The following is a 19,469-nucleotide window of genomic DNA, read 5'->3' as shown; positions in this document are numbered from 1 at the left end:
CTTTCCCTGATATAATGGCATTTTTGTATGCCATTTTCACTAATATGTTTATTTTTATGCACACTTTCCCCTAATATACACATTTTAGTTGGTTGAACCACTGCATTACAAAATTCAAATAAGTGCGAATTTTGACAGATGGCTATGGTTTGGTTTTCAAATTGTTTAAGAAGGTGCAAATTTAATTAAATTTGGCTTTAAATGTGAACTGGGTCCAAATTCTCCCTTGCTCTTATTCACTATGACTTGGTAAGAGGGCTTTATCAAACCTTTAACTTATTCCACCCCAGCTGGAGAGCTGAAAGTTCGTAAGGATGGCACTGTGACCTGTTGAAGAATCTGAAAAGGGATAATTCTTAAGCTGTTTCGTAACTGCAATATGAAAGTTAATTGAGCATTTTGAACTAGCTTGGTGCTTTCATGAAATTGAGGAAGTAGGAATGATTCCAACTGATGTGCCTTACAATCTAAAGCAAACATGATAAATGAAGGATGGGGCCTACTACCCAATTAGCAGCAGCTAAAAAAAGAGCTATGTAAGTCATAAGTCATAGGTGGACATAGTGTTTGCTTGTCATCTGGCTGTTTGCCTTTCACAACTTCATTCAGAGGAATTGTATCACAATTAGTCAGCGAGGTCTCTTTTTGCAGAATGATCACTATGTCCTTGTTTTTAAATACCTGCAGCAGCATTCTTTCTTATCATAGCAATAACGTACTGTAAAATACAAGCTATGAAATATGTTGTACTCATTGCTATTTTTCTAGGAAAAGACATGACAGAATGCACAATAAATGCCTCCCTTGTTCTCTTGTAATGGCAATGGCACCCACCTTAGGGGTGCCAGAATTCAGTTCCATTGAGTTCTAGCTGGAAAAAAAGTCCTGGTTGTAGTGATATGTGTTTGTGGTTGGGAAGGGGAACAGCCACAGGGCAGACACAGCTTTGGCACAAAAGACAATCTAAATTGTTCATTTAAAACACACCAATATAACCAAGTTATCCCCTTCAAAAAACAAAAACCCTCTTTAAAATATAAAATAAAACTAGTGATTTCAATATCGTTGTACTTATTAAATCATAAGTGGCTTGCCTGGGTAGGCTTGCTGAGACAAAGAAAAGGTGCGTGCCTAATATAAATAGGGAGCTCCAAAGAGTGTGTGCTGCCCAGGGCCGGCCCAACCAGGAAGCGAGGTGTGGCAATCGCCTCAGGTGGCAGGATATGCAGGGGCAGCAGATCCAGCCTCCAAAAAATGCTTTACCCACTACTGCCACAGCCACAGCTGCAACATGTCCTTGGAGGCTGGTTTCTACAGTGGCTTCTTGGCAAACAGGAGGAGCTGCTGATCTCCTACCACCCTTGTTCCCATTGCAGATCTTTACTCACCCCTTCCCTGGCAGGGGGTACACTTTCTTGTTCACGTCAGGTGCCAAAACGTGTGGGGTTGACCCTGGTGCTGCCACACCAAGGGATTGATTTATTGCAAGTGCGGAATGAACTTCCATTCATCTGCAAGGTGCCAGAAGGTGTGAACTGTTGGAAATCTGCCACTGTCGTCGTGCTGGAGGGCAAGCAGCCAAAGTCTGGGGAAAGCCCTTAAACAACTACAGATGATCCTCTTCCAATTTTATTGGCTGACAATCCCACAGAGATAGTGCATGAGAGAGAAGCAGCTGAGCTGGAGAGAGGGGAGGGTGCAGCTGAGGTGACAAGGATTCCAGTTACCTCCTGGGAGTTGGGAGGTGTGGGGGGGGGGCTTCGCAGTGGCTGTGGAGACACAGTGGTGTGATCCTTGCATCCAACAGGCTAGAGTCCAAGGAGGATTGCCCTCTACTCTCTTGGCTACCCAGAAAGACTAAGGACAAGTATGGATGGCATAGCTTTAGTGGTGACTGTGTCCCAGTATCTGTTGCCTAAGGTCACTTTACCTAATGGTAGGGCCAGCCCTGGGAAGAGAAGAGGAAGCTTCATAAGAGCTTAATGAAATTTGCGGGTCATTGCTCAGGAATTCTAAAACAACCACAAAAGCCAGCACAGTTTTAAAATTGGGTTAAAATCACAGTTCTGTGATTCTAAGTCTAAAAGATTCTGTTTGCCATCTTGATTCAAAATGGCCTCCAATTGTGTCCAAACATAGACCAAAAACTGCTTCTTTATTTCATGAACCCTCAAGCAAATATGGCTACCTCTCTAAAAGGAACATGGGCAGATCCACACCATATATTTATAGCACATTCAGCACACATTAGTTCTGTGAAGGGGAAACTACAGTTCCCAAGTTTCTTTTGGGGGAAGTCATTTGCTTTAAATATGCATGGGATGTCTTTTAAATGCATGGTGTAGATATGCCCTAAATGTGAAGAGGTTTATTAACCCACCCCCCCCCCCCGACACTTATAAATTCAACATTTGTGTAGTTCACTGTAGATTAATCATTTTACACACACACACACACACACACACACACACACACACACACAAAATTAAGCAAAAGAATAAGGACCAAACGGAAAAGTATCAAAGAAGTAATGACATTTAAAGCAAGCACTTTTCTCTCCAACTGAAGCAAAATAAAATCCTAGCCCAGGAGGCGAGTTTCTGAAATGGCAGCTTTTTCTATGCAAGTCGAGTGTCATCCAGATTCTATCCTGCTGCAGCGTTCATTCTTTGCCAACAACTGCTAGCGTCCAATTGCCCACCTTCCCCGCTGTTGAGCTACATCAAGATTAGATGCAGGAGATGAGCAGGCTTACAGCTTCATCTGTTGGCACCGCAGGAATGTAGAAGGAAAACAGCATGGCAAGTGGGTTGGGGAGAAGAAAGAACTTTGGAAGAACTCATAATCTGTGGATTGTTGTTTTTCAAGGCCTTACCTTGAAATAGCTAGCATATGGAGCAAAGAAAATGAGAGGAAGACGAGGAAAAGGATTTTCCCACTGAGAACAGGGAGAAGATGAAGGAAAAACCTCCCTCCAGACAAAAACACCATCAAAGGAATTTTTGTCCTCTCATTTTTCTGCCGCCCAAACATAAGAGGATGAAACAAAACCATTTCACAACTCTTATTACAGATCCCATCAGCGGTGGCTGGTCCAGTCGGGAAAATGGGGCACTGCCCCACAAAACACTGCCAGCCTCCCCCACTTGCCTGGTTTCTTATTTACAACTGGCTCAGGAGGCCACACTGCCTGTCAGCTTCCTCTTCCTTAGGCCACATTCACACCATACATTTAAAGCACTACAATGCCACTTTGGATTCCCCCAAGGAATTATGGGAGTTGTTGTTTGTTAAGGGTGCTGAGAGTTGTTAGGAGGCCCCTATTCCCCTCCAAGAGCTACAATTCCCAGAGGTCCCTGGGAAGAGAGATATTCAGGGCTATTTTTCAGGAGGAACTCACAGGAACTCAGTTCCAGCACCTCTCAGGTGGGCTCCCTTGCTTATTTAAAGAGAGCAAGGGAGGTGTTCATGGTAAGTTCTGGCACCTCTTTTTCTTGAGAAATAGCACGAGAGACATTGGTTGTTAAATTGCTCTGTAAATTGCAGCTCTGTGAGGGGAATTAACAAACTACAGCTCCCACAATTCTTTGGGGGAAGCTATGGCTATTTAAAGTGGCATCATTAAAGTGTTTTAAATTTATGGTGTGAATGTGACCTTAGTCTTGCCCTTGCAGAACTCAGCAGGGAAGAGAATTAGTTGGCTCTGCTTCTACATACTTTTGGGCTCTCTGCTGTCTGCCCCACCAGTCCCCATAGGCTCCAGCCAGCAGAGGATCCTACACATTCTTCTGTAGCCAGAATGACATCACCATATGCAAGAGAGGGGTATCAGCTGGGGTGGGGGAACCTGAGTTTTGCAGATTTATGTATTTTTTAATAGGTGCCACAGAACCTGGGGACATTGTGATGGGGAACAAAATGCACTATCTTCTAAGAATACACATCCAGTGTTTTGTTGTGGCATTCTCATTAACAAACTTGTTGCTTTGCGTGTGGGTTTTTATGGTATTAGTAGTCTGTTAAATACATTTTAGTTAATTGTGGGCCTGGTAGCCAATTGATTGATTTATCAGCTGATGAAATTTGCACAGAAGTAAAACAGTATTTCCAAAGCAAGCGGCATGATTTGCCTGTTAGATTATGCATACATTTATTCTACCTGGCATCATCTTGGAGTTATTCCCTTAAAAGAGAGAGAGAGAGAGAGAGAGAGAGAAGAATGCCTCTTTCAAGGTAGCACCTAGAATCTTTACAAGCATGTCAATTTGAATAATATTTTCTTCATACAAAAGAAATATGATGCTCCATTCATCATGCCTCTCTTTTTAGTCAATAAAAATGCTTAATGATTAATTGATTAGACATTGGAACCCCAATTAAGACAGGTATTTAGCTCCTGTGATGTGTTTTGCAAGCCAAGACATGCATCAGGCAATGTACTACAGCGATTCAGACAGGGTAAAGTTGTGAACCACTGTAGTGCCCTCTGCACACTGATTAACATTCATCTAGAACCATGCGTCAGTGTTGGCTATACAGCAAAAAGGGATGTGGAAGGGGTGTATAAAAATGTTGGAATGGGAAGAAATTTAATCCCATGAAAATTAGTTCAGACAGACCACAGAATACTTTATTTCTGCCTCTATAACGAAACCTGACTGAACAAGGGACCTCCACTCATTCTGCAATCCAATATAGACTCCCCGCTTTTTTTGTTTAACCCTGAACAGCTCCTGTCCATGCATGGGGCTGCCCCTCTTAGCATATGTGCAGAGACCTCCACATTGAGATGTTCTGGAGTGACTTGTCATATCAAGAAGAAAAGTGGGAGGAACTCAAGGAGCTGGAGTCAGGAAATCCCAGGGAAAGACCTAGCAGGTTTGAACAAGTTTCATGTGGTTCATAGGAGGTCTTGGAATTGTATGGGGAGAAGATCATGGATGTGGAACCACACCCTGGAATAGATTCCAGCAGGTTGTCAGAAAAGAAGCCCACCGGACACTCCCAAGCAGCCCCCTTCTCCACAAGAATTTCCTTGGCCATCATCTCCTGTCAGTGGTACTCCAACTGCAGGGGAGCTGCTAGAGTGCAAGTCTACCTGTGAGCTAAGGACATGGAGACACCAGAGTCAGTGCAAACAGACAGCTTGGGCTCAGCTCACTCAACGGAGCGTGTATTTGGCTGCCCATCCCACAAATGCTTCTTGCTTGCTCTGCTAAAGCTGTGCCTGCCCTGCTCTTTAAACCTGGGAGGTGTGTCAATGGATGGATCAGCAGCTTACCTTGCTGAACCATGTGTATCACATGCTGTGCTTTTAACCCTTGCACTATCTGTGCACCTTACTGATTTGAGCATTAAAGATTTTGGCAGAAATAGTAATCTGAGTTTGAATTCTTCATCCAGCAAGAGCAAGGCTGCCTGCTGTTCCTGCAGCATATCCAGCTTGCCAACTGTATACCTGCCTCCAAATCTACCTATTGTTGCTTAATGAAATTTATCTTACCTTATTCAGGCCCTACATAACCCTCATCCCAGAGAAGCAGTGCATGATTTCAACTGTCCAGAATTAGCATAATAAGCATTATTCCATTCACTCAGGTTTGTAAAATGTCCTCTTTTTCCAGGACAAGGCCCCTTTCCATGGGTAGAGTCATCATAGCAATCCATAATTAAAAGTAGAAGCCAACAAATGTGGGCCCTTTTTTGCTCTTCAAAATATGGCAATCAGTCCAAACAAATCCAGAACAGCAATTCTTAATTTTATTGCCAATAATGCAACCATATATTTGCCTAATGAGCCTCATAGCTTAAAATCAGAGGTCATGGTGTATTAGTTAAACAATAGGCATTGTTAGGCCCTTCTGGAGAGAACAACTCCAGATGCATATAGGAAGCCCACAAGAAGGAGCCACTGCAGAAAAGAACCGTTCTGATGTGGCCACCCTCCAGACCTCTCATGGAGGAGACACATGAAGAAGGGCCTCACATGACGATCACAGGGTCCGGGTAGGTTCACATGTAGGGAGGTGTCCTTGAGGTATTATGCTCCTGATCCATCTAGGTCAACTTTGTCCTCTCTGTAGCAATGAATAGTGGGGTGTAGCACACTGAACTCCCTGCTGCCTTGCTCCTCCCCTCCTTGGTAATCCACAGCTATTAATTGTCTTGGGAAGCCAACAGCACAGTCTCACCTGCATAGCCCTGCTGGACACTGTTGTCTGCTGAGCCATGGGCTTTCCACCTCTGCTGTGCTGGTCCCAGGGGGAAGGTTACCGTTGGCATAGTCAAAGTCCGGTCCTGGGTCACTAGCCTGGAAACAGTTCACAAGGAGTGGGGCAAGGTCCGAAGCAGGAAGCCGGGCGGGGACAGGAACACTGGAGGGTCAGGTCTGGGTCCAGGCAGGAGCAGGTACTCAATGATGTTGCTCCCACAACGTGGGACCGGGCTGACTGCCTTTATCTTCTCTGAGGCCAGGGGCAGTCCCGGCCCCCAGGAGACCTGCCTCTCCTGGCCTTAAGGCGAGCACTCCTCCTGGGAGAAACCAGTTCCCTCCGCCTCTCTGTCCTAAGCCTCTGCAGTTCAGGAGAGGCTGGGGAGTTACTGGACCCAGGGGGAGACTCTCCTTCCTCTGGCAGGGCCAGGAGAGGCGCACTTGTAGGCACTGTGTCCTTAATCACCTCTGGAGCTGGAGTGGAATCACCTGGTGCCTGCTCCTGAGGATCCGGCACAGGTGCAGGCGCTTCAGATCCAAGGCCCTGCCCCAGTTCAGCCGGCCCTGGAGGCGGGGACTCCTGTGCAGGCTGGGATTCCTCCGGTTCAGCCTCTGAATCGGATTCCCAGGCCATCACACCTGCAATGAATACATATGCCTTGAGAATTAGCTGCTGGTGCTAATTGCCAACTGACAAGATTACAGTCATACCTTAGGTTGAATATGCTTCATGTTGAGCGCGTTCGAGTTGTGCTCCGCAGCAACCTGGAAGTAACCAAGTGCGTTACTTCCGGGTTTCGCTGCTTGCGCATGCACAGATGCTCAAAATGATGTCTTGCGCATGCGCAGAAGCAGCGAAAAGCGACGCATGTGTGCGCAGACATGCCGTTGCTAGTTACGTTTGCTTCTGGATGCGAATGGGGCTCTGGAACGGATCCCGTTCACATCCCAAGTTACCACTGTATTGGAACATAGGCAGCTGCCTTTAACAGAGTCATACCATTGGTCTATCTAGGTTAGTATTGTCTTCACCGACTGTCAGAAGCTCTCTGGGACAGCCGTACCAGGAAGTGCGAGCAGTTGAACCTGAGACCTTCTGCGAGACCCTCTGCCGCTGGGCTGCAATATGGATACTTGCTTCTAGTAACCATTTGATTTAACTGTCAGATAATACCTGGTGGTGGTTGTTTTAAAGGCAAACTGCCCATGTGGCTATAAAAGCTACAGGTACCCTCCAGAAAATACAGAGTTAAGTGTACGACTTACACTCCAAGCATGAAGTGCAAAAGCATTTACAACACAGAGGATACCAGAGATTTCTTCCCCTCCTACCATCTGCTGTAATTTAAAACTATAGTTAAAGGGTATACAGGTAGTTTCATCCATAACTCTTTGAATCTCCCTTATTTTATGGGCTTCTGCCAGGACTCTTACTGTTACTTTAATGGAGTCTTTTGTAGTTTAATTTTATCTCTATATGAACTAGGCACTCACTCACAGGTAGACTTGCTGGTAATATTGCTTCCTTGTGAGTCATTAGTTGTTTCATATGAGCTGGATATACGATTTACTCGTTTTTACTCAACTATAAAAGACACTGGAAAATTCCAAGCCAGACGGGTTATCGGGCTTCCTGAAGGCATGGCTGCACGATTTCAGGAAATAAATAGAATGCACAGATCACACAAACTCTTTGCCCTTCATAGTTTCTAAAAGCTTCATAAACATTCTCTTAAAAATTGGATTCCACAGCATGGAGAGTTATTTTATTGCAATCAAGTTCTTCCATTTCCTAAACACTTTCACCGTGCCTTGCTATAAAATGACAAGCTTCTATTATTATTATTATTATTATTATTATTATTATTATTATTATTAAGAGTGGTTTCTGGGACAGATTCATAGGAAAACCTCAGCATAGAGGAAATCTTGATGCAGGAAGGTGTGCAAGGGGGTGAGATTTCAACCAAGTTTTGCTTCAAGGTTCTAGTTATCTTGATCACAGCATCTTTGGATAGCAGGCAGTGTGCTGGCAGAGTGAACTGGTTTTATTGCCTGCCCACTGGATCTACCTGGCAGTAGCAGACAACCCTTTTTACTTCCCACAAGCATAAGAACATGAGCCTGCTGGATCAGGCCAATGACCCACCTAGTCAAGCATCCTGTTCTCACAATGGCCAAACAGATACTTGTGGGAAACCAGCAGGGTTCCCCTGACAGCAGGCAGGACCCGAGCACAAGAATGTTCTCTACTCCTGCTGGACAAAGATCCAGAATGTCCCTTGTAAAATCTCTTCAGCACGTTGTGGGAAATGTAAAGAGCATTTGCCAGTAGTGTGTTATGCTTCCGTGGTCTTGCATGGGTCTCACTGCTTCCACTCAGATCAGTTGGATCCCAATTCACACAATCCTTTGCATACTTTTCTGGGAGTAGGCTCTGTTGAACTCAGTGGTGCTTGCTTCCACCTGCATACATCCAACCAACCTGTGAAACAAACTGAGCTTTAACAAAAGATATTCACCCAGCTGAAATACCACATTTAGCTTTTAACTGGCCATGCAAACAATCTTACCAAACATTGGTACCATTTAACAATGGTTCCAACTTGGCCCCGGGTGCCCTGGGTCATGGGTGCCATGCAGTCTGCATGGCCCTGGCACCAAAATTTGTGGATGCCCATCCCCTTCGTGGGGAATTTTGTGGGTCACCATAAGGCAGCTTCTTCTGTTCATTTAACTGGAAATATGAGGGGCTGAACATGTGCTAAGCTGTGGCCCTTCCTGCAAATGCCATGTAGAAATTTCCTCCTGTGTAAAGTACATATGGGACAATGTACCCAGAAATTCATAACTGGAGTTCCACAGGCATCTTTTGGCAATGTTCCGTCAAGTACCGAGTTAGCATAGACTAAGAACATAAAGTCAGGAAGGCTCTTTGCAACAGCCTAAAGGTTGATCCATGGAAATAAACCTTCCAAAATTGTGCATCACTTTAGCTGCCAAATATAGGGAATAAAGACTAAGGTCTGGATCTCTTCCATATCCTGCTGAATGTAATAACCCCTTAATTTATTTGTAATGGTTTCCTGGGCACATCTTAAATCCATCTTGATTAGGTTTTGCAGATCCCAGCCCCCCCCCTCCAGCTATGTTTTATGGTTGCATTTAGAGAGTTATATGTTGACATAACTGTCTTTTGGCTGCTCCAAGAAGCATTTCTTGGTAATCTACTAGTGTCCATCTGTTCTAATTTAACTCAATACATGATGAAAGCCAGGTAGATATGCATTCCAAATGGCAACAATCCACACTCTTTTCTAACCTAAACTATTGGTAGACCTGATGGAAGATGCTAAAGGGGCCTTAAAAATTAATTTGGGGTGGGGATAACACTCATTTTGTATTGGTTAACCCCTCATGTTTTGGTTCCAGAAACATGATTCCAGGATTGGTAGCAATAATTACAAATGTTATTAACCAAAGAACTGTGGTATGACATTCCCTATGTTGGGAACAGTCATAGCTCAGAGGTAGAACATCTGCTTTGCACATAGAAGGTCCCAAGTTCCATCTGCGGTATCTCCAGTAGGGCTGGAGAGGCTTTTGCTAGAAACCCTGGAGAATCACTGCTGGTCAGTGTAGACAATACTAAATTAGATGACCAATGCTTTGATTAAGGCAGTTTCCTGTGCTTCTGTGTACACATCTATTTATTTTGTTTTGTTAATTTGTTGCTTAAATTCATATCCCTCCCTTCATCACTGCCATGATCCCAGGGTGTTTCATTTCTATACCGTTTTACATTCTTAAGAGAAAAAAAATCTCAAAGCGGTTTATAGCCTACTTGAAAACATCGAATGAAACCACCCAAAATAAAACATTGCAGAAGAAAGTCAAATATAAAGTATAAAGCAACATACATAACAGGAAACTAAAACGTTATCTTAAAGATTTCAAAAACAAAACATTGCAGTGGTCAACAACAGAATGCACATTTAATGCAGCAAAGTTAACAAAAAATAAAACACCTTATATATTTCAAAATAAAACCTTACTAAAGGAACTCAAATATAAAATGTACATTTAAGATAGCATAATTAGCAAGACAAAAAAAATATGTTCATAAGCACAGAATGTATCTGCTGCTGTGGCTGCCAATTCTGGCAATAGTGGTTCATGGTGGGAGTTGGCTGTGGAAGCTCAGGCTCAGTGACCTGGGTCTGCACTAAGAGACAGCCAAGATGGTCTCCTATTAGTCCCCAAGGAAAGCCTGGGAGAATAAAATTGTTTTTATTTGTCATCAAATAGACAGAGACAACAATGCCAGCTGTATTTCAGATGTTAGAGATCTCAATTACTGAGGAACTATCACAGGTTAGGTCCTCTCTGGGGCGGGGGGTCACCATGCAATGTGCCCCACTCATTAGTGCAACCACAAGAAGTGGCTCTCTTACGATATATATAATCTGTTAAGTACCTAGGACCCAAGTCATTCAGTGTTTTCAAATGATAAGACCGACAGTTTAAACTGGGCCTAGTAATATATATACATAGGCAATGCAATATATCCTTTTTGGAGTACAGCCATCCCACTCAGTGGTGATGGTATTTGGACCAGCAGTAGTTTCTGTACCGTCTTTAAGAGAAGTCCCACATACAGTGCATTGCAGTAATCTACCCTGGAGCTTGAGTACCGGGGAGACCACATTTCTTCCTTCTAATCTAGAGAAGCCCCATATTTTAACATAGCTTAAAATAACCAGATATACAGAACAACAGTAATTCAGCAACGCAACAGATACCTAGGTATTTATAAAGTTTAGGGAGGTGGGCTGATTCCAACTCTCATGGCCAACTCAATCTCCCCAAGTAATTTATGACACTTCTTATTTTATATTTTTTACATTAAAAAAAAAAGTTTGTGTGGTATACAACAAACTTAATTTAGAAAGCATTTAATTTTATATCTGGTGGAAAGGAAGAAAAAAGGGGAGAAAACCAAACTCAAGGCCGCAAATGACAAAAGATACTATTTAGAGCCCAGATGGCAGCATAAAATAAATAGCCATTTCCTCCATAGAAGCACAAGCAATTTGGCTGCGCGGAACTGCGTTTCCAGCCGAGTTCCTTGAAACAGATGTCGAGATTGCTTGTGCCTGGAAACTTTTTAGGGAAAAGCAAGATGTTCAGGTAGAAAGTATAATAACAGGCACCCTCAGCTCTTTGGTGTCTATGCAGGGGAGATGAGTATTTACAATAAAAAAAAATTTGTGAGCTTTCTGATGCTCGGCACGTAAACAATTCTCTTTGGACATGGGAGGCAAGATCGATACAGCTCTGGAAGCTTTCATGATTCTCCTCTTTTTATCTATTTTTTTTCTGCCTGTTGAGGAAGAAGGATGGGTTTTCTCGAAGAGAAACCTAAGGAAAAATCTCAATAATACGTCAAATATGGAGGCATATAGATACCATCAATTGGGTTTTATGGACTGGTCGTTTGTGTTATTTATAGGGGAATGGGGACACCATCAGTTTGATTGTATGAATTGATCACTTCAGATACTATTGGTGCGCTTTCGCTCTCTCTCTCTGCTCATCCATACTGTCGTTTAATGTAGACACGAAGAAACCTGTGCCTCTATTAATTCTCCATTGTTCATATGACGTTGTCCTCTAAATCACTGCTTCCCCACCCTTTCCCCTCCGTCAGTCTGGATTTTCTCTTACCAGGGATACGCCGAAAAGGGGAAGGAATGAATAAATGTAGACTGAGGGAGGAGAAAGTTTGGGCAGTGATTTATAGGAGAACATTATATGGACAACTGAGAATTAATCATGGAACAGGAAGCTTACAGTCCACATTAAACAGTATGGGTGAGCCTCCTCTCTTCTTTTAAGTCCAAATTGTCCTCAAAGCACTGTATAACAATGGCTCTATTGCCTTTAGCATCAGAGACAACATGCCTCTGAAGACAGGATGAATCACAAGATTGTTTCTGCCTCTGGAATCTGGACTTCCCATTGGGACATCTGCTTGGCCAGCGTATGCGGAACTAGGTTGGATGGTCATCTGTCATGAATGCTTTAGTTGAGATTCTTGCATTGCAAGGGATTGAACTAATGACCCTTGGGGGTACCTTCCAACTCTAAGATTCTGTAATTCTATGATTAGATGGGCCACTGGCCTGATCCAGCAGGGCTCATCTTTTGTTCTAATGTTATAAAGGCATGGGTTGGTGATAATCTGGCCAGGGAGAAAAGAGGATGTGTGTTTGTGTGTGTGTTTGTATGTGTGTGTCTACAGTCATTGTTTCTCTTGAAATAACCTGCTTGCACATTTTTTTAATTAAAGCCCATTGCTGAATCTCCATAAAAGCCACAGTCGGTACTCTAATGACTGCAGAGAGATGCACAGCCCTGTTCCTCATATTCACAGAAAGACGTTTCACCAAACACTGCAGTGTTTCTTAAAGCCTAGTGGAATTCAGGCAAGTCGGTGCTGTCGGTTGCTGGAGAGTGGGGAGGACTCCTGCTGGAAGGAGGAACCATTGCTCAGTGGTTAGATTGCAAATTGTGTATGTATATGGTTCCAGATTAGCCCATGGCATAAGAAAGATTCAGATAGAAGGGATAGGAAAGGCCTCTACTTGAGACCCTGGAGGATCACAATTGAACTAGGTGGACAAAGTCCCCTCCTAACAACCATAAAAAGCTACAGCTTGCAGGTTTCTTTGGTGGAGCCCATGGATGTTTAAAGTGAATGTGGCTATATCTCATTTACGGGAAGGCAAAAGTCCATAAAGTTTTTACAAATCATTTACTCAGGAATGCATTATATAAAGTCTGGAACAAATATAAATTGCAACTGGAACCACAAACCCCTGGTGGCTTTCGATGCTGGAGGCGCATGCCGTGAAAAAACTTAATATGAGAACAAACTGGGCATTATATAGACAACTACTGGAGAAAGATCAAGGAAAACTCAGAATAAAACCCTATGAGAAGATACGACAATATGTGTCAGATAGATGGCAATACCTGCAACTAAGAAGTGTATTTAATTCAGATCTAAAAGAAGGTTTTGCAAAAGAGGATTCTAAACTGAGCACCACAATATTACAAAATAATAAGAAAATACTGTCTTAAACATATAATCTTTTACTTGATTGGGAATTGATGGATGAAGAAATGAAAGAAACTATGATCAAATGGGCTCAAGATGTTGGACATACGATATACTTAGAGCAATGGGAGAAATCCTGGTGAGAGGATAAAAGATTTACCACCTCTTACATGATTAAAGAAAATTTTGTTAAAATGTTCTACAGGTGGTATTTAACACCAGTTAAGCTGGCCAAAATCTATAAATTGAAATCCAGCCTCTGTTGGAAATGTGGCAAAGAAGCAGGAACAACAATACACATGTGGTGGGGCTATGAGGAAATTAAGAAATTTTGGGGAGTAATACATGAGGAAATGTTGAAAATCCCAATTGTTAAAAAACCAGAGGCATATCTCCTAGGCTTGATAGGGAAAGATATACCGCAAGTGGGAAAAAGAATTGTTCTGTATGCAACTACGGCAGCCAGGGTAGTGATTGCTTCTAAATGGAAATCTCAAATCTTGCCCTCAAAAGAGGAGCGGATTTGCAAATTAAATGAATATTTAGAACTGGCAAAGCTAACCTCAATCATATGATGTGAGTCAAATAAAAAATTAAAAAAGGAATGGAAATGTTTCAAAGATTATTTGTTAAAATATTATTCTAAGAAATTATGCTAATATGCCTAGAATAAAAATGTAAAGTACATCTATGATTTGGAAAAGAGAAGAGATAAAAGAAATACAAAGAATGATACATTTGGAGAATGCAAAGATAAAGGTGGAAATAGAGATTCTAAGAAGTCAAATTGTAGCGGAGGGAAGCGGCGGGTGGGGGGGAGAGTATTATATGATATGTAATATTTACTTTCAGTGTTTCTGGATTGTTTTCAATCTTTTTCTCTCTCTTTGTTGATGTTTTGTTTTTTTCTGTACTACTTACTTAAACAAAATAAATAAATAAAATTTGGGGGGAGGGGAATAAAAATAAAGCGAATATGGCTAAAAATGTGATCTAACATAAGGTAAGTTCCTATATGCTTAACAGGCTAGGTTCTATGGCTGCTGCTGCTTCTTCTTCTTCTTCTTCTTCTTCTTCTTCTTCTTCTTCTTCTTCTTCTTCTTCTTCTTCCTCTTCCTCCTCCTCCTCCTCCTCCTCCCCCTCCTTGTTTCATAAATCACCTTCTTTATAAGCCTCAAGGTGATTTACAGGCACCGTATGGAAACAGCTTAAAACCATTTTGAAAACAGTGCAAACCTCCCCTGAAGATAAGTTTTAAAACAATGCAAAATGAACACCTTGAAACAGGGACCTATTTATCTGGCTGGGAAAGCCTGTCGAAACAAAAATGTCTTCAGTTGTTTCTGTAAAGTACAGAGAGTGGGCGACTGTCATATCTCAACAGGGAACATCTTCCACTAAGCAGGTGCTGTCATGCTGAAAGCCCTGCTCTGAGCTACTGTGGAGAGGGCTTCTTATACCTGAGGGACTTCAATGAAAGACATTCCTGTAGAATGCAGTGGGCGCAGGTGCCTAAGGTGGTCTCCAGTTGGCATACCTGTCTAATGATGAGGGATTCCCTTCCATAGATGCTCAGCATGAATCAAGCAAGCAGGGCAAAATGATCTTGTGAAATCAGTGTATACAATTGTGCATACATCTGCTTGTATTGCATTTTGCTCAACGGGTGCTTCGGAATTCCCATTTGGGTTGGGGTTAAGGTTAGCTGATTCTTGGGCATACATTTGACAAAATAGGCACTTCGGCTGCATACATAATATGCCTTCAAAACATATTTTAAAAAACATTCCCCCTGCCATCAGGGGCGCTGTAGTTTGTTAAGGGTGATGTGATGTAATGCTATGCAGGGGTGATGATGATGATGACCTTATTAAATTTCTATCCTGCCCTTCCTCCCCAAAGGGACGAGGCGAAAAAAACAATCTAGCAGGAAAACAATGTGATTAAAATAAAATTGTAATATATTTAAAACATCTGAAAGGAATTAAGAATATCAAAAAAATAAAAATGGTCATATACCCTCATAAGTAATAGTGGATGGATCTAAACACAGGAAAAGAAACGCTATAAATAAGTCGGAAATGAGAGGGGAAAATATCTATGGAAAATCGTGTTTTAAAATTTCCTGCTCTCTGTCGTCATCTGATATTGCGTGTTTATAGCTCATTCAAATCACTGTTGCTTTCCTAATGTAGCTAGTCCAACTTTCAATGAGGCCAGGATCAATAATATTTCAGCCACCAAATGCCTGGGTGAACAGGAATGCGCTGCTGATTTGCGTCCCCCTGTGTTTCCTGTTGCATTGCTTATTTGTGCCCCCCCCCCCATTATAATTCAAGCCTTCCATTTCCAATTGCAGTTTTCTGAGGGGATATTTGGAGCTTACATTTGGTGAAGTTGTTTTTGCTATTTATTTTGCGTTTTTTGTTTTGATGCTTTTTTCAGTTAATTTGTTTTTGTGACTGTGTGGATCCCAGTTCAGCTACTGATTGATTGATTGATTGATTGATTGTGTGACTGTGGAAATGAATAAATTCCAAACAATGACTATCATCAGTGCAGGTAAGATTTTTTTTTTAAATTTCTATTTTATCATCTACAATACTGTTTTATTTATTTTATAGTACAGTACATTGTTTATTGCTTTAATTTTATGGATCAATGGTCTCATAAAATAGTAAAATTCATGTTAAATTGCTGTTTTAGGGGTTGTTTTTAAAAGTTTGGAAGGGATTAATCCGTTTTGCATTACTGTCTATGGGAAAGTGCACCTTGGTTTTGGAACGCTTTGGTTTTGGAACAGACTTCCAGAACTGATTAAGTTTGAGAACCAAGGTACCACTGTAATGAGGGAGATACACACACCACACCTGGGAGGACCAACCAACCTTCACCATTTTACGTGGCAATTACCTGCAAGTTGAGTAATACAATGTGCATCATCTTTATGTATGGAGCTTAGATGAAGCAGCTTCTTCCCATCATGGCTAGCTGCATATTCACCAACATATTACTTCCCCTAAAGAATCCAGGGAACTGTAGTTTATTATGCGTGCTGGGAATTGTAGTTCTATGAGAGGTAAACTACAGTTCTTGGGATTCTTTGTGGGAAAGCGTTTTGCTTTAAGTGTATACATAGCCCATAATTTCAACTGATGGTAGCTGCTTGCTCAGCCAAATGCACCTTTCCTGCGTCATGCAGTTTGCTTAGGGTAGTTGCTTTGTATATATCAATTATTCCGTCAAAGCTACTGCTAGTACTGCAAACTAGCTTGCATTAACTTAGATGCCTTTTGTGTCTTTAAAGGAACACGCTGCATTTGATGTATAGCCAGGAAATCTAAAGGAACATCTACAATGAGAGAGAAGAACAACTGCATGAAGGCTGCAATTGTAACCCTGTCTACTTAGAGGTAAGTCACATTGAATTCAATGAATGGGAAACAAACATATTCAGTAAAAAGTAAGCTGATAAAAAGACTAGCAAATAAAGTCAGGAGACAAGCAAATTCTCTACGGTGTTCACAGCTGTTAGTTTCATAGAATTGCCCTTCCAAACAGATGGCAAAAAAATGGGGGGTTGATGCCTCCATGTCCTCTAGGCATAACAATTACAAAAATGCAATAGAGGATGCAAGTACAACATCCCTGAAAGATGTGACTACAGATGCTGAAATACCTCCAGTGAAGGATAACTCCCCCCTGCCCCCCTGAGGCAGCTTGCTCCACTGTTGAACAGCTCTTACCATTAGGGAGTTCATGGAGGGTAAGGCTATTGGTGGCTACTAACCTTGATGTCTTTATGTTCTACCTCCACTGTTGGAGGCAGTAATGCTTCTGAATACCATTTGGTGGAAACTGCAGGAGGGGAGAGGGCTCTTGTGCTCAGGTCCTGCCTGCAAGTTCCCAGAACCATCTGGCTGGACACTAGGGGAGTGGAGTGCATACACAGTAACCCATTTGTAGCACAATAGTTTAATTTTTCTCAGTCTGGACTCATTAATGCTCTTCCTCAACATGCTGCTTTCCATCTAGATTGATGGGTGTGGTTACTGGATATCCATTTGATTAGGTTATCCATGCCTTTATCCATGCCTGCACATGCCCAGGTGAATAAAGATGGAAGTGGTCATTACAATCTTGGTGTACGTCCACCCACGATGTCATTGGGCAGAACTGCCTGCATCTGCTTTCAAATGGACACACTAAGGGGCAATACAGAATTAATTTGAAATGAGCTTTCATCCCCAGAATAAAAGCAGCTTCTCAGGAAATGCTTTTTAGGGGCAAAAATATGCAGGGAAACTAGCTTGGCCAGAGCTGTTCGGCAGTGGAAGAGACTCCCACAAGAGGTGATGGACTCTTCTTCCATGGAGGTTTGTACGCTGAGGTTGGATGGCCATCTATCATGGATGCTTTAACTGCTATTCCTGCATTGCAGGGGGTTGGACTAGAGGACCCTTGGGGTCCCTTCCAACCTTAAGATTCTATGATTCTATGGGTGTGGGCTATATAAGGGGTGGAGTGCTGCATCTCAATGGATTCTAGAATAAAATGTCATGTCTGTCCAGTCTAGGATGCATCAGGGTTCTTCTTATGTTTTAAATATTCATTTTTTGTTAGGAATTTACTCCTAATAAAGTTGGTAAAAATATCTTACCCTTCTATTTCCACACATAGGTTCTAGACCTGCCCTCTGGAACAACAGAGAACAAGCCGGCTACATCTTCTATATGACAGCAGCCCTTCAGATATTTGAAGGTTGCTATCTTGTCTCCCCTTAATTTTCTCTTCTCCATTCATAGATTTTATGTTGGGGTTACATTCCAGGCCCCCATGTGCATAAGTGAAATGCATGTAAGTGGGGAGCTCCCTGCAGTACATATAGCTTCCTGTCCAACAGCTGTTGTGCAGGGTAGCATGGCAGCAAGAACTACTGCATGCCATTTTGTAGCTGTTGGGGTCTCTTTTTTCTGGATGTTTGGCTCACTGATGTCCTCTTCAGGCTCTTCAGACAGGTCTCCTTATGAGCCACAATGTACTTTCCAGCTCTCTCCCACCATTTCTGGTTAGAATTTTTTCCATTTTTAATTATGTCCAAGCACCGCGCATATACGTGGTCACGTGCGAGCTGATGACATGTAAGTGTGGGGATGCCTGTACTCTCATTTTAAAATGGACAATTTGTGTTCGTGTAGGCTGTGTATTTTTCCTTTTCTCTCTGCTGTGCCTGTCTTTAGAATCCTGTGCTGCATATAAAATTGTGTATATTACCCCCAAAACTGCACCAATTTCAAGAGGACTTAAAAAATAACAATTGGCAAACTGATAAGAAAAAGTGAGGAACTAAGATAAAGATTGGAAAAACGAGAAAGTGGGAGAAACCAGAATTAACTGATTTGCCAATCTCTGTCCAAGGGGAAGGCCTGAGCTCAACAGCCGAGCATCAGTTTCCCACGCAGAAGGTCCCAGGTTCAGTTCTTGGCATCTCCAGGTGAGACTGTGAATGTCCCCCATCTGAACCCCTGGAGAGCTGCTGCCTGTCAGTAGGACAATGCTGAGCTAGAGGAATTGATTGTCAGACTTAAATATAAGGCAGCTCCCGCTCCCTATGTTTCCAAAGGAGCACCTTGTCAGCCTGCCAGCACTCTCTGACTTATCCAGATCCAAGGCTTTGCAGCTGGCGCATATTTTAATGCCAAATGACTGGCACCATTGATGTTGGAACACATAGTCTCTTGGTGCCCACACTGCTTGCACATTCATTTCAGTATGTCGCACTGTGTAACTACTTTTTGCTGTTGTTGCAACTTAAGTTTATATCTCCCCAGAGGTATTTACCCCACTCCCAGAATTCACACAGAGGAGAATGTGGGTCCCCTTTGCCAAGCAGCCGTCCGCCTGATAAAATTAAGAAGAAAAACAACAGAAAGAGAAGCAGGGAGACCTCCTGTTAATTTACTGCCCTGAAACAGTCAATTAGAGACTTGCCAAACTGTCTGGCATTCGTTCCAAGTCCTTTGAAATGCCAACCCCCAAATGAAAGATGGAGGAGAGGATATTGCCTGGCTCTTTCCAAGAATTGGCCCAAACAGCAACCACAATGTGTCAACTTGCGAGCTGGGGCTAGTTTTG

General features: G+C 42.5%; 1 long non-coding RNA gene across 1 annotated transcript; it reads left to right on the top strand.

The window, feature by feature from the left end:
- The first annotated feature begins 15,428 nt into the window (after positions 1–15,428).
- Positions 15,429–19,149, top strand: LOC310837076. Its single transcript, XR_014560411.1, has 3 exons — positions 15,429–15,896; positions 16,642–16,747; positions 18,015–19,149. It is a non-coding gene; the product is annotated as an uncharacterized lncRNA (long non-coding RNA).
- Positions 19,150–19,469: the final 320 nt, after the last annotated feature.

The sequence above is a fragment of the Podarcis gaigeae genome (genome assembly GCF_964106915.1).
Source record: "Podarcis gaigeae genome assembly, chromosome: Z".
Lineage (NCBI taxonomy): Eukaryota > Metazoa > Chordata > Lepidosauria > Squamata > Lacertidae > Podarcis > Podarcis gaigeae.
The sequence above is the reverse complement of the archived record's forward strand: the minus strand, read 5'-3'. Positions and strand labels throughout refer to the sequence as shown.